We start from the raw sequence: 14,335 nt of genomic DNA, 5'->3' as shown, positions 1-14,335 counted from the left end.
ATTTTTGGGGGCTTTGTATCATTTGATTTACACAACATGCCTACCACTTTGAAGACGCAAAATATTTTTTGTGAAACAAACAAGAAAAAAAACTATTTGAGCGTGCATAACCATTCATGTTTTTTTAGCAGTATGTTTAGGGTCATTGTCCTGCTGGAAGGTGAACCTCCGTCCCAGTCTCAAATCTCTGGAAGACTGAAACAGGTTTCCCCTCAAGAATTTCCCTCTATTTAGCACCATCCATCATTCCTTCAATTCTGACCAGTTTCCCAGTCCCTGCCAATGAAAAACATCCCCACAGCATGATGCTGCCACCACCATGCTTCACTGAGGGAATAGTGTTCTCAGGTTGATGAGAAGTGTTGGGTTTGCGCCAGACAGAGTTTTCCTTGATGGCCAAAAAGCTACATTTATAGTCTCATCTGATCAGAGTACCTTCTTCCATATGCAGCTCCTTCAGGGTTATCTTTGGTCTCTTTGTTGCCTCTCTGATTAACGCCCTCCTTGCCCGGTCCGTAAGTTTTAGTGGGCGGACCTCTCTTGGCAGGTTTGTTGTGGTGCCATATTGTTTCCATTCTGAAGTAATGGATTTAATGGTGCTCCATGGGATGTTCAAAGTTAAGTAAATTTTTGTATAACCCAACCCTGAGCTATACTTCTCCACAACTTTGTCCCTGACCTGTTTGGAGAGCTCCTTGGTGTTCATAGTGCCACTTGCTTGGTGGTGCCCCTCGCTTAATGGTGTTGCAGACTATGGGGCCTTTTAGAACAGGTGTATATATACTGTGATCAAGTGACAGATCATGTGACACTTAGATTGCACACAGGTGGACTTTATTTAACAAATTGTGTGACTTTTGAAGGTGATTGGTTGCACCAGATCTTATTTAGGGGCTTCATAGCAAAGGTGGTGAATACATACGCACGCACCACTTTTCCGTTTTTTACTTTTTAGAATGTTTTGAAACAAGTGATTTTTTTCATATCACTTCACCAATTTGGACTATTTTGTGTGAAATCCAAATAAAAATCAATTTCAATTACAGGTTGTAATGCAACAAAAATAGGAAAAACGCTGAGGGGGGTGAGTAGTTTTGCAAGGCACTGTATATAAACAACACAAGAAGCGGGGGAAGCCTGGGGTCATGGACGACTCACTGATTACCAGTTTAAATATGTCTTTGAGTTCATTTGTCCAGGTGTAGTTATGTGTTTTATATCCCATTTGAAAGCTCCTCTGGAATATCGGTACCGTAACCTAATAATTTCACGCCTCTGTCTTATTTGACTGGACATTCCATGTATTGCAAGGCTTTGAGTAAGTTCTCATTTACCTGCATAGACCTGGCACATGTCATTGGTGTTAACTGTTTTGAGGGTGACATTTCAACCGTAGAATTATGTCAATGGCAACCAATTTTCAATACCGACAAACGTTGTCTAAAAAGTGTAAAGTTGTGCCTTTTTTTTGTTGGTATTTTAATAGGATCCCCATTAGCTGCTACAAAACCAGCAGCTACTCTTCCACACAAAACATTACATAATACAGAACATTAATAAACAAGAACAGAACTACATAAAAAAATGTATGCACACGTAGCCTACATATAAATACAAATGCATACACAAACTATCTAGGTCAAATAGGGGAGAGGCGTTGTGCCGTGAGATGTTGCTTTCTCTGTTTTTTGAAACCAGGTTCATTTGAGCAATATTAGATGGAACGGCGTTCCATGCAATAATGGCTCTATATAATACTGTACGCTTACTTGAATTTGTTCTGGATGTCGGGACTATCGTGGTAAATTACATAATTAATCATGCTATCCTTTGTTTTACCGTTTAAAGAATTGTCTCTTGTTATATGCTAGTGTTTTTCTAACCTGATACAAACTTGTCTGTGTGGGACTTAGTCATAAGACTGGGCGTGTAGCTAAGGTCCGCTTGGGTGTGGCCGCAGCATGTGACATCCCGTGGGTTTACTATCTACAGAAAGTCACGAATGGAAACTTGCAGAAAGGAGCACATTATAGTGTTTTACTGTTGTGAATGCAGTTAGACGGTTGAGCCCTCGTGCTATCAACCTTGTGCTATCTTAAGTCTGCACACACAACTAATTACCTTTTACACACTATCTGCTGACTAATGACGCAGTTCACGATCCCTATGGCTTCCACTATATGTGGCCAGTCATTAGGCATTGTTTCATGCTTTTACTCTGAAAAATTTGGGAGAAACACCACTTTTAATGAGAGGACAGTGGAAATTTCCAGACATGAGTCCTGCGCATGACCGGGGCCTTTCTTGTTTTTCCTTTTCTATTGACGAATTGCTATTGTTCGGTTGAAAGATGATCGATTAGTTATGACAAAAACAACCTGATGATTGATTATAAACATCGTTTGACATGTTTCTACGAACTTTTATAGTACTTTTTTTATTTTTCGTCTGTCTGTTGTGACCGCGCTTTGTTCCAATGGATTACTGAACAAAACGCACCAACAAAATGTTTTTGGACATAAAGGGACTTTATTGAACAAAACAAACATTTATTGTGTAACATGGAGTCATATGAAGATCATCAAAGGTAAGTGATACATTTTATCGCTATTTCTGACTGATTACTCCTCTTCTTGGCTGCTAACTGTTTGTAATGATTTGTCTGCTGGGCGCTGTTCTCAGATAATCACATGGTTTGCTTTCGCCGTAAAGCCTTTTTGAAATCTGACACAGCGGTTGGATTAACAAGAAGTTTATCTTTAAGCTGGTGTATAACATTAGTATCTTTTATGTATGTTTATTATGAGAATTTCTGTTTTGTTGAGTTTCACGCTCTGCAATTTCACCAGATGTTGTTTGAGACAGTGGATTACTGAACAAAACGCGCTAACAAAACGGAGGTTTTTGAATATAAAGAGGGACTTTATCGAACAAAACAAACATTTATTGTGTAGCATGGAGTCTTGGGAGTGCAATCATATGATGATCATCAAAGGTAAGTGATACATTTTATCGCTATTTCTGACTTTTGTTACTCGTCTACTTGGCTGGTTACTGTTTGTAATGATTTGTCTGCTGGGCGCTGTTCTCAGATGATCGCATGGTTTGCTTTTGCCTTTTTGAAAAAGTATTTTTGAAATCTGACACCATGGTTGGATTAACAAGAAGTTAATCTTTAAACCGATGTATAACACTTGTATGTTTCATTAATTTGTATAATGAGTATTTCTGTTTTTGAATTTGGCGCTCTGCAATTTCACTGGATGTTGGCCAGATGGGACGGTAGCGCCCCACACCCCCTAGAGAGGTTAAACAATTTAAAGGCAATGTTGCCAAATACTACTTGAGTGTATGTAAACTTTTGACCCACTGGGAATGTGATGAAAGAAATAAAAGCTGAAATAAAACATTCTCTCTACTATTATTCTAACATTTCACATTCTTAAAATAAAGTGGTGATCCTAACTGACCTAAGACAGGGAATTTTTACTAGGATTAAATGTCAGGAATTGTGAAAAACTGAGTTTAAATGTATCTGGCTAAGGTGAATGTAAACTTCTAACTGTAAACCCTAGCAAAACCATAGAGGCACTTAAGGAAGCACAAAGGTATTATACCAATTCAGCTTGAATATTAAGAATATGAGAGTGGATACAAATTCATTGCTTTAACTAATAATGACAATTTGTTAGTTATGCTCTCCTTATGAACCGCATAGCATATCATTATAGCAGTATGTAATATATGTTAGCTAGCTACCTAACGTTAGTTGGCTACTAATATATTGAACTTGTCAGTATATTAACTAAACTATTCAATGTTTATTGACTTGATTATTCACGTCATTCTTGGCTTATCTAAATGGTATAGTTGTTGTGCATTCTCAATGGACATTGTTAGATGGGGTGCTTTGTAAGTTCACTCTGGCTATTTGTTCGGATTTCAGAGCACTCTCGTCTGAATGTACCAGAGCGCAGGATAACTGATAAATTTACGAATGGTCAACACCCGTTGAATATGGCCTGTGCCAGTAAATGTCAGGGAAAGAATGTAATGAAATTGTTGCCAGCAGCACAGTTAGTAACCAACACTTTGGATAACATGAAAAAAGCCTAACCAGCTCTGCTAGGGTGAGTGAATCATCAAAGTGAGAATGTGTTCTCTTATTAGTTTTACCTTTTTTTCTGCAGTAAGAGTAAAGGAGAATTAACACGGAATGTAGACAACTTATAATGACCTAAGAAACCAAATTAGGGTTTCCATCAAATAAAAAATAATTGCGGAGTAAATGTGATGTAACAAAGGAATTTCATTGTTGTAAGGGAAAATATAATCTGCTTTTATTGACCTTGCCAGATCTGTTTCCAAATCAATGAATGTCGATTCAACTCGTTGACTGCCAAATCCCCTTTGATCATATGAAATCTTTGCAAAGAAACACTTGGATGAACTTTAAGGGATCTCCCAAATTAAATAAGGCCGAGCAAATTTTGTTTGTTTTTACCCTACATTATGAATATTTGTTAGTGTTTTTAATACCATGTCTGATTTATTGTGAGTGGTCTATTTCGTTTGGTTTTAGTGGGTTTTTCACGGGTTAGAGAAGATGTATCTCAAATAGATTTTTGGATGTTTTTATTTTCTGAGTTTTAACTGAAAACATGAATTATTTTGATAATAAATGTACTAAAGAAACTTGCTGTAACCCTTGGATACAAAAAGTATGAAATGGTTGACTGTTTGAATAACCTCAGTCCTGACTTTCTAGTGTGGTTTTATCACCCTCACTGGAAAGCTGAGAGACATTGGATGATGATTTAAAGGTCATATATAATACTGATTTGAAGGTAATTTGTAATGCTGATAATTATGGAGAAGTTTATAATGAATAGTTATATGTGTGATTGAGACCACGAGAAGGATAGACCTGTCTCTAGTGTATTTTATATTCCTTGAATTAAGTTATGTGTAAAAACATATCTTTATGGAGTTAAGGTTAGTAATTCTAATTTGATTTGCAGTGTTGTTTTTTTACACATTAATCACGTTGTCAGTTTTGTGTCAAAATGGGGGAATTACCAGTCCTTTGAGGTTTTTGGATTGAAGTTTACACACCTCGAGTGATGTGTGTGTGTGTTTGTATATGTATGTGTGTATATATATATATGTATGTGTGTGTGTGTGTGTGTGTATATATATGTGTGTGTGTGTGTGTCTTGAGTGATATATATGAAGGAGTGTATTGTTGCTTTGTTTGTTTTGTTTCAATAAAAATCTCACCAGATTGGGTCTGCTGGATGATCGAGATTACTCCCTAAGGATTAGTCCTCTATCTTCCTGACCCTGTGACTCTGTGATGAGGTCTACAGTCTAATAAGGGTATAAGCCAATTTATAAAATTGTTTCAACAGAATGTGTTGTTATTATTTTTGACATTTGTCTTAGAGTTTTGTATTAAGAATAATTGGTCAAATTAATATTTTGTCATACAGTCAATGCTTGTCTAGATTTCCTGAATCAGAAATGAACTGAACGAAACTGTTCTGATTTGTCCTCTTTCGAGAGTGACTACAGATGGTATCTAGATGCAGGGAAGGGATAATTTGACCAAACAGTGTGGACCTCAACCCCCCTAACCAGCTGAAGAAATGGTGTTCACTAGAACTTTGTTACCACTCCTACTATGAGACCTGAGTCCGAGCTAGCAACCTGTACACAGCATCCAGTCGAAGCTATCAACTGCCTTTTCTCTCATGCCTTTTCTCTCGGGACTGCGACATGAGTCCATGTGGAGGGAGCATGGAGCGAGATCCTGTCAAGTTCTTTCATGCTGCTAGTGTACAGGTAGGAAAAATATATTATGGACTGTAAAGGACAATTTGCGGCTCAGGTGAGAGGCATTATCAAGGGCCATCCACTTTGAACATGTGCCATTGGAAGGGAGAACTGAAAATCTGAAGAAGAACATGAAGACACGCCAGAAGGAGGAATGCCAGGAGGAGGGGTAGGGGGGGTGGTCAACCGTGCCCGTAATTGTTTATTTGGGGTATCAGGTTGATTGTGGAGGTCTGCACACTGCAAAATGTATAGTAATTTAGACACCGATCTGTCATTAACATGCCACGCAAGACAGTGTAAGACAGGGATAAACAGGGGCTATAATGATAAAAAGTTAATACTGGTAATAAGTAGTACAAACTGTCTATATGGTCCTGTTTGTAAATTTACATTCTAACTGTTGGTGTGTGCTAAGTTGAGGGTCTTGAATTTGAGTCATAGACTCAACATGGAGCACTGAAGACTGTCATTTTAAATGTGGGTTGTATAACATTGATAGTAGGGGTTTTATTTGACCATGTAATCAGAATTCTAATGTTAAAGCGCATCAATACATATGGCTTTCTGGATGATTCAGTAAAATTGACTATAACTATGTACGTGGACTAGCAGTAGTGACTAATGCGTTATGGGTTAGATACATGTTGCACACTGAAACATTCTATCTGCAGCCGGAGGCTAAGTACATACGGGGATAGAATGTTTGCATAAGAGTGTGCCAAATGATATGTGACCATTGCTGTACATTCATACCCCAGGGTGAGGGTAACTTTACTACTGTAGTGGAACATCTGAAAGAGCTCAGTGGTGATTGGAATCTGTTTGGATGAGTTCAGTCATTATTTGGTGTTATGGGAGCTACAATATTTAATTGGTTGATTTATGGCTTAGTTATTTTTTTACAATAATGCTGATTATAACTTGTGTTAAGAAAATGTGCAGCAAAGTTGTTGTCTTTTCTTACCATGCCATTTCTGACCCCTGAAGGAGACGCCTCAGAACCCTTTTTTACCTGATTTATTTCCTATGACAGATTACATGTCTGATGAAGACTATGGTAATCCGTAACACAGAGGTAAAAATATTGAGTTAATGGTGCAGCATGTCTATAGGCCATGTTCACGGCGGGAGTTATGTGAAGAGTGCTCCCAAGGCAGGGTTAAGGGCCTACCGTCATGCTGACCCTGTGGAAATATGAACAGTCTCAACGAAGGTATTGCTTTGTGTGTGGTGTTAAAGTATGTACTGATGTTTAAATTCATATGTTCCTTTTCCCCTTCTGAGAATGAATTGCAATATGTGAAGGGTTGAAACTCAATCACAATGGAGGTCATTTACAATTGTAATATACTAAGTGTAAGAAAGTCTTTCCTTTTCCCTCTTTTTCCTCATGTTAATGCTTGTTTAATGGAAATGCTTGTAGTTTTCTATTAGGTTGAGACTTTGTCTCAAAAGGAGGGAAATATTGTGGAAAATTACATAATTAGTCATGCTGTCCTGTGTTTTACTGTTTAAAGAATTGTCTCTTGTTATATGCTAATGTTTTTCTAACCTGATACAAACTTGTCTTTGTGGGACTTAGTCATAAGACTGGGCGTATAGCTAAGGTCCGCTTGGGTGCAGCCACAGCATGTGACATCCCGTGGGTTTACTATCTACAGACAGTCACATGAATGGAAAGGAGCACATTATAGTGTTTTGCTATTGTGAATGCAGATAGACGGTTGAGCCCTCGGGCTATCAACCTTGTGCTTTCTCAAGTTTGCACAGACAACTAATTGCCCTTTACACACCATCTGCTGACTGCCATGTTTATAAACAGATGTGCTTCTCTATAAAAGCTTTCAACTGTTTGAGCTTTTCAACTATGCATTGTTGAGTGGCTAGTTGATTCTACATGAATGCAAATCTTATAATAAAGTGTTGTTTGAAAGAATCAGCAGTCTCTCTTCCCGTTGATTAGATATTCCACGACAGGAGTGTGAAAAGACCCCTGGTGTCATGTCTGGTAGGGTATGGTGTGTGTGTGTGTGTGTGTGTGTGTGTTAGAGCTGTGTAAGTTGACTATGCAAACAATTTGGGATTTTCAATACATTAACTGAAAAATAGCTATTTCCATTGATCGTTAAATTCCCTATTGACCTCTAGTCCTCTATGTTGTGTATTATCTTAAAATATTATTTTAGCTATTACAAAACAATTTGCCTACCCAGCTCAAATCGGTCTTATATAGCAAAATTTGAAATTGTTTTTTTTTACATTGGATAAGTACCGTAATTTCCTGACTATTGACCGCACCTGAATATAAAATTATTATTTTGAACATAAATAAGCCGCAGGTGCCTACCGGTACATTGAAACAAATGAACTTTACACAGGCTTTAACGAAACACGGCTTATAACAAAAATAAATAGGCTTTAACCTCTATGGGCTAGGTGGGACGCTTGCGTCCCACCTACTCAACAGCCAGTTGAATCCTGTGGCGCGTTATTCAAATACCTTAGATATGATATTACTTCAATTTTTAAAAAATATGACTATTTTACACCATTTTAAAGACAAGAATCTCGTTAATCTAACCACACTGTCCGATTTCAAAAAGGCTTTACAACGAAAGCAAAACATTAGATTATGTCAGCAGAGTACCCAGCCAGAAATAATCATACACCCATTTTTCAAGCTAGCATATAATGTCACATAAACCCAAATCACAGCTAAATGCAGCACTAACCTTTGATGATCTTCATCAGATGACAATCTTAGGACATTATGTTATACAATACATGCATGTTTTGTTCAATCAAGTTCATATTTATATCAAAAAACAGCTTTTTACATTAGCATGTGACGTTCAGAACTAGCATACTTCCGGTGAATTTACTAAGTTACTCACGATAAACGTTCACAAAAAACATAACAATTATTTTAAGAATTATAGATACGGAACTCCTCTATGCACTCGCTATGTCCGATTTTAAAATAGCTTTTCGGTGAAAGCACATTTTGCAATATTCTAAGTAGATAGCCCGGCATCACAGGGCTAGCTATTTAGACACCCAACAAGTTTAGCCCTCACCAAAGTCAGATTTACTATAAGAAAAATGTTATTACCTTTGCTGTTCTTCGTCAGAATGCACTCCCAGGACTTCTACTTCAATAACAAATGTTGGTTTGGTTCAAACTAATCCATAGTTATATCCAAATAGTGGCGTTTTGTTCGTGCGTTCAAGACACTATCCAAAAGGGTAAAGAAGGGTGACGCGCACGACGCGTTTCGTGACAAAAAAATTCTAAATATTCCATTACCGTACTTCGAAGCATGTCAACCGCTGTTTAAAATCAATTTTTATGCCATTTTTCTCGTAAAAAGCGATGATATTCTGACCGGGAAATCGTGTTTTAGTACAAAGAGAGAGAAAATAAAAACATGGTGTCGCCCCGTGCACGCACCTCAGTCTGATGGTCCTCTGAGCACTTACCAAAGGCGCTAATGTTTTTCAGCCTGGGGCTGGAATTACATCATTCAGCTTTTTCCCGGGTTCTGAGAGCCTATGGGAGCCGTAGGAAGTGTCACGTTACAGCAAAGATCCTACGTTTTCAATAAACAGAGCCAAGAAGCCCAAGGAATGGTCAGAGAGGGTACTTCCTGTACAGAATCTTCTCAGGTTTTTGCCTGCCATATGAGTTCTGTTATACTCACAGACACCATTCAAACAGTTTTAGAAACTTTAGGGTGTTTTCTATCCAAAGCCAATAATTATATGCATATTCTAGTTTCTGGGCAGTAGTAATAACCAGATTAAATTGGGTACGTTTTTTATCCGGCCGTGTAAATACTGCCCCCTAGCCCTAACAGGCTAGCATTGGATGTGATCGTGGAAGCAGAACAACTTGTGTCGTCGACAGGTGCAGGTGTAGTACTGCTGGTAGTTGCAGTACTACCAACAGAGCTGGCATGTCTCTCTATGGACGCGGGCCTTACTTATTTTTAACCGTTTATCTATTTTCAAGCAAACGGAATGAGCAGAAGCTACGTTTGGCTACATAGAGACCATTAGTGGAATTCCCGCGAGAGAGTAATCGTTAATGTGATTGGATGTTAATTATTTGACTAGGCTACCTGTATTTGTATTTCATTTAATATTTGGTAGTGAAACAAGGCTACTCGGGTGAGAAAAAACATGTGAATCACATTTTTATTTGGCGTATCCCCTGGGGGTTTGGGAATACATGATCTAGACAATCCTATCCACCAGTCAGGGATTTGTATGTAAATATATTAGGGTTGTCAAACGATTAAAATAAATATTTGAGTTAATGACATTAGTTTAAAAAGAAAATTGCTCATATTTGGCCCCAAAGAGAGATTTTTCAAATTAAAAAGCAGTATATTGAGTTAGACATACTATGCTTTGATTGTAAGGGTCAGAAAACACAAAATTGTCTACATCAGAATGTTTTATTAGCATGTTCACCATAAACAACACAAAAGTCTTCTTAACATACAGCTATTAACGCTCCCAATGTTTAAGTAAGCTTACTCCCTCCTATCAATGTTCACACACAATCAAATCAAATCAAATTTATTTATATAGCCCTTCGTACATCAGCTGATATCTCAAAGTGCTGTACAGAAACCCAGCCTAAAACCCCAAACAGCAAGCAAAGCATGTGAAAGAAGCACGGTGGCTAGGAAAAACTCCCTAGGAAAAACTCCCTAGAAAGGCCAAAAACCTAGGAAGAAACCTAGAGAGGAACCAGGCTATGAGGAGTGGCCAGTCCTCTTCTGGCTGTGCAGGGTGGATATTATAACAGAACATGGTCAAGATGTTAAAATGTTAAAATGTTCATAAATGACCAGCATGGTCAAATAATAATAATCATAGTAGTTGTCGAGGGTGCAACAAGCACGTCCGGTGAACAGGTCAGGGTTCCATAGCCGCAGGCAAAACACACACATAGAGCTACAAATAGGGTTGCACATTTTGGGGAATATTTGGAGGTCGAAACTTGAATGATCCCCAATGATCCATCGCATCTCCCAAAAACGTTTTCAATATACATCTGTAAAATGATAGTCTAGAAACTAAAGCTTTGGTTGTCTTCCTCTCAGGCTTGCATGTCTTCTCCCTGGACCTCCTCAATGTCAACCTCTTGAACATCAGACTGAGAACATCAAACTCTGAGGCCTCATCTTCAATGTCACGTTCCAACCTTGTTGAGGACGGCTCATTATCAGGCTCAAAAAGCCTCAAATTTGCCCAAATGGCCAATTTTTCAACCCTTGTATTGGTCAGCCTGTTGCGTGCTTTGGTGTGTGTGTGTGTGTGTGTGTGTTCCCAAACAAGGAGGAGTTGTGCTCTGAGGTGGCTGATGTTGGTGGGATTTGTAGGATGATGATGGAGGCAACAGGGGAAAGAGCCTCAGATCCACAAAGTCCCTTCCAACAGGTGGCTCATGAGATATGTTGGCACGGCTGCCATATTGCATCTCCATCCCAAAGCCCTTGCTTGGAAGTGTACTTCGCCAGACTACCAAGAACCTTGCCCTCATCCAGGCCAAAGTGGCGAGACACGGTAGTGATGACACCATAGACCTTGTTGATTTCTGCACCAGACAGGATGCTCTTGCCAGCATACTTGGGGTCCTACATGTACTCTGCTGCGTGTGTGGGTTTCATTCAGAAGTCTTCACGCTTTTTGATGTATTTCAGAAACACAGTTTCCTCTGCTTGGAGCAACAGTGAAGTGGGCAGGGCAGTACGGATTTCTTCTCTTACATCTGCAAGCAGAGTCTGAACATCAGACAGGATGGCATTTTCTCCCTCAATCCGTGCAATGGCTACTGCTATAGGTTTCAGGAGTTTCAGGCTGCTTACCACTATCTCCCAAAATACATCATCCAGGAGGATCCTCTTGATGGGGCTGTCCATATCGGCAGACTGATATGGCCATTTCTTGGAGAGACTCCTTCCCCTCCAGGAGACTGTCAAACATGATGACAACACCACCCCAATGGGTGTTGCTGGGCAGCTTCAATGTGGTGCTCTTATTCTTCTCACTTTGCTTGGTGAGGTAGATTGCTGCAATAACTTGATGTCTCTTCACATACCTCACCATTTCCTTGGCTCTCTTGTAGAGTGTTTCCATGGTTTTCAGTGCCATGATGTCCTTGAGGAGCAGATTCAATGCATGAGCAGCACAGCCAATGGGTGTGATGTGAGGGTAGGACTCCTCCACTTTAGACCAAACAGCCTTCATGTTCACAGCATTGTCTGTCACCAGTGCAAATACCTTCTGTGGTCCAAGGTCATTGATGACTGCCTTCAGCTCATCTGCAATGTAGAGACCGGTGTGTCTGTTGTCCCTTGTGTCTGTGCTCTTGTAGAATACTGATTGAGGGGTGGAGATGATGTAGTTAATTATTCCTTGCCCACAGACATTCGACCAACCATCAGATGATTGATATACAGTCTGCTTTCTCTATCATTTGCTTGACCTTCAATTGAATGCTGTTGAACTCTGCATCCAACAAATGAGTAGATAAAGCATGCCTGGTTGGAGGGGTGTATGCTTCTGTCAGAGGTTGCTTGTTGTGAGCGCTGAGGGAACTTTATGCACTTGGCCAGATGATTCTGCATCTTTGTTGCATTCTTCACATATGATTTGGCACAGTATTTGCAAATGTACACAGCTTTTCCTTCTACATTAGCTGCAGTGAAATGTCTCCACACGTCAGATAGTGCCCGTGGCATTTTCCTGTAAATATTAGGAAAAACATTTTTGGGAACATAACCAAATACAATTCCATGTACAGATAAATAGTTAAGCAGTTAGATTAAACAACTCCTTTGTAAGATACATGTTTTGAAATTAAACATGTATGGAAACAGGTGAATTAACACTCCTTAGTTAGCAGGCTCAAGCAAGCGAAACCACACATGGTAGCAAAAACTAATTAGCAGAAATTGTTAACAAGTTAGAAATGATTTAAACACACTTTTCTGTAGGCTACTATTTACTAGTTAACAAAAAATGATGTATGTCATATAAAATATATTCACCCCACCCAGTATTGTCATCAAAACTCACCAGAATGCATGTCGTTCTTGGCTCAGGCAGTGTAGTAGTGTGGGCTCAATAGCATCTCATTAGTGTGCAAGATCTTGAGAATCAGCTGTACTTGTGATGGAAGAGTGCACTGCACATGTGATGGAAGAATGCACTGTGCATGCAGAGGGTTGCAATTCCATTGAATTGGGGATAGTTTAACCAAAATATGCCACAAGACCTAACATTGCCTTATGTGTATCCCACAAAAAAGGTTCACTGTTATAAGCTAACTTTTTTGATGAATTTAAGCAAAATTCCCCAAATTCTCGGACTTAACTTCCCATGGAATATCTCAGGAAAATGTACGGAAATTTACCGGAAAGTTTGAACCCTTTGCAACCCTAGCTTCAAGGGAAAAATGAATGGTGCCAAAAAATGAATGGAACCATTTCCCTGTTTGACCTCTGTGTTCCATGGGCATTATGACACCTCCACAGTGGAGCTCTACCTGCCCATCTCTTAAAAAAAAAAAAAAAATAAGTTTACTGTGGATATTTTGTCTCAAATTTTGAGCAGCAGGACAAACCAGTAGAGTATATATTGTGATACTAACTGACCTAAGACAGGGATTTTTTACTTGGATTAAATGTCAGGAATTGTGAAAAACTGAGTTTAAATGTATTTGGCTAAGGTTTATGTAAACTTCCGACTTCAACTGTACGTCCACACCCCCTTAATCTATTGCCTTTTGTTAAATGTGTTTTTGTTTAAAATGTTATTTTGAAGATATATAATCTTCTGATACATCCAGAATTTATTGTAAACATTGATAGTGATACACAGTCATGTTTGGCCTCATACAGCTAAAGTATTTCCATGAAATACTCACAGGTTGTAACAGTGGACAGTGGTAGTTTTGTATGATTAAAGCTTTATACTGTACAAGGAATGATGGCGAAACCACATAATAAAGATGATAAATGTATTTACAATCAACTGGTGATTGTTAGGTTGTCCGTAAAGCCATAGGCCTATGCTACTTTCCATCCATTTGTCATGGTGTCGGCCTATCAACTGAAGCTTCCTTGCAGCCTTCAGCTTTAGTCGATGATACCATACTGACCTCCACTGGCTGTGTATGGTCCATGATCCAGATTGACTTTTGCATGAGTTAAAGGTCCAATGCAGCCATTTTCATCTCAATATCAAATAATTTATAGGTAACAATTAAGTACCTTACTGTGATTGTTTTAAATTAAAATGGTCAACAACAAAAAAATGGCTTCTTAGAAAAAAGCTATTTCTCAAGCAAGAATTTTGCTTGGACTGTCAGAGTGGTCTGAGAGAGGGGCCTAATTGGAGACGCTTAATGGAAAGGATGTGTAACCTGAAAACAACCTGTTATTGGCAGTGGGCAAACTCTCTTTGTTATTGGTCTATTAAC

Source organism: Salmo salar, chromosome ssa26 (genome assembly GCF_905237065.1).
Source record: "Salmo salar chromosome ssa26, Ssal_v3.1, whole genome shotgun sequence".
In the NCBI taxonomy this organism is placed as follows: Eukaryota; Metazoa; Chordata; class Actinopteri; order Salmoniformes; family Salmonidae; genus Salmo; species Salmo salar.
The sequence above is the reverse complement of the archived record's forward strand: the minus strand, read 5'-3'. Positions refer to the sequence as shown.